General features: G+C 37.8%; 1 pseudogene; it reads left to right on the forward strand.

Moving 5' to 3' along the window:
* Positions 1-517: 517 nt before the first annotated feature.
* LOC136388836 (olfactory receptor 52K1-like) lies at positions 518-1,669 on the forward strand (annotated as a pseudogene).
* Positions 1,670-2,317: the final 648 nt, after the last annotated feature.

The raw sequence follows: 2,317 nt of genomic DNA on the forward strand, positions 1-2,317 counted from the left end.
CTTTGAGGGTGATAGGACATGTAATGGACTGTCTAAGAAATGAGTAACTATATTTGAGAGCAGTCTAGAAAATGATATTTAAGAATGCCATTAAGAAGAAAGTTGAGCTATATGAATTCTAAGATCCGTTCCCTTTATAATATCAGCTATTTCTATTAAAGCTAATCTGGCCTTATGACGAACTCATATTGTGAATTCAAAAAGGGATATTGAATTTTATTTTAAATTTTAAATAGATGTTAATAGTGTTGGGTTGTTTTGTTTTGTTTTTAACAAATTTGTGAGATTCATGACTTGATTTATAGTAAGACAAGTGTGTCTGGTTACATAGTTTTTGCCTAGTGTTATTGTTTTTTTCAATGTAAAGTACAACCTTTTATATTTTCTAATATGATGTTTTGGGGTTTTCCAGATGTGTTTTTCATTTTTAGTCAGATTTGGTGTAATGATCTTGGCAAAAAAATTTTTTCCCTAATAAGAAGGACTCCACCTACAAAAGACAGAAAGCAAGAGCACAATGGGACCAGCCAATAAATCTCAAACATTTCCAAACATCTTCTTGCTAACAGACATTTCAGAATTAGAGCACCACATGTCTGGATTGGGATTTCTTTCTGCTTCATGTACATGGTGGCCATGATGGTGAATGTGACCATCCTGTGGTGAGGCTGTGGTGAGGGCAAAGCTAAGCCTCCAGGAGCCTATGTTCCTCTTTCTGTGCATGCTGTCTGTCACTGACCTGGTCCTCTCCACATCTGTGCTGCCCCGCATGCTCTGTCTCCTCTGGCTTGGAGCTCATGACACCGCTTTTGATGCCTACTTGGCCCAAATGTTCTCATCCACAGCTTTACTGCCATGGAATCAGGCTTCCTTTTGCCCATCGCCATTGACCGTTATGTGGCCATTTGTCATCCACTGTGCCATACCACCATTCTCACTCTTGCACACATTGTCAAAATGGGAGCTTCTGCTGTATTCCGGGGAGTAGCTCTCTTTTCCCCACACCCCATTCTGTTCAAACAGCTGCTCTACTGCAAGACTCAAATAATTGCTCAAACCTACTGTGAGTTCATGGCTGTGGTGAAGCTGGCATGTATGGACACAGGAGCCATCATGCATTACAACCTCAGTGTGACCTCTGTCATTGTTTCCTGTTATGGTTTTTCATTGTTATCTCTTATGTTCTAATTCTCTGTAGTCTTTCCTCTTTCATCATAGGAAACAAGTCTCAGCTCTAGGCACATGTGGCTCTCATATTAGTGTCATCCTTATTTTCTACTCCACAGCTCTCTTTACCTCTCTGACTCGCTGCTTTGGCCACAATGTGGCCCTCCCAGATTCATACTTTCATTATCAATATCTACCTTCTGGTCCCACCTTTTCTTTTTTTAAAATTATTTTTATTTATTTATTCATTTTAGAGGGGGGAGAGAGAGAGAGAGAGAGAGAGAATAGGGGAGGAACAGGAAGCTTCAACTCCCATATGTGCCTTGACCGGGCAATCCCAGGGTTTTGAACTGGTGACCTCAACGTTCCAGGTTGATGCTTTATCCACTAAACCACCACAGGTCAGGCGGTCCCACCTTTTCTTAACCCCATTGTGTGTGGTGTTATGATCAAGAAAATTAGAGAATACGTCATTAGTTTTCTAAGGATAAAGTTTGCCTGATTATGCTGAAATTTATTACAGAGATAGTAGCAGAATGGGAAGGAAAGAGTGTAAATAATTTCTTTCTTTCTCATAGCTGTCATGACATTTTCACCTGCTGAAATCAGACATTTTATCAGATCTCACTGGGGAAGAATGACCACACATAATAGAAATTTCTCAATTCTAATGAAACTTGTAAACATTGCATTTTGTTTGCACCTGAATTTTAGGGAGCTTACTTAGAACTTGATGAATTTAAAAAGGATTCCCTTCCTCTTTCTTCTGCTATGGGTCTTCTCTGGTGTAACTAGGGAGACTAGTGTATTTTCCATTACAGAATAAATTAAAAAGCAAAGAAAGTCATAAAAACCTTAAAATATTCCAGAGAGGTATCCAAAACTGAAAAATTAATGATCACAATATTTTATTAAAAAGCCAATATAACAAGATTCATGTCCTTTGAATACAACAAATATTTGTTTGCTGTTTTCACAAGTATAGAAAAAGTTTTAAACAGAAATGTGTAAAGGTTCAACAGTGCAATAAGTGAGTCCATAGACTACTGTATTAAAGTAAAGCTTTATGAATTACCTTTCTGTTATTTCTCTTGTCATTCTTATATATTCCTTTCATTCTCTGTTCTATTCATGAAAACACTGACCTTCA

The sequence above is a fragment of the Saccopteryx leptura genome, chromosome 1 (assembly GCF_036850995.1).
Source record: "Saccopteryx leptura isolate mSacLep1 chromosome 1, mSacLep1_pri_phased_curated, whole genome shotgun sequence".
Classification (NCBI taxonomy): domain Eukaryota; kingdom Metazoa; phylum Chordata; class Mammalia; order Chiroptera; family Emballonuridae; genus Saccopteryx; species Saccopteryx leptura.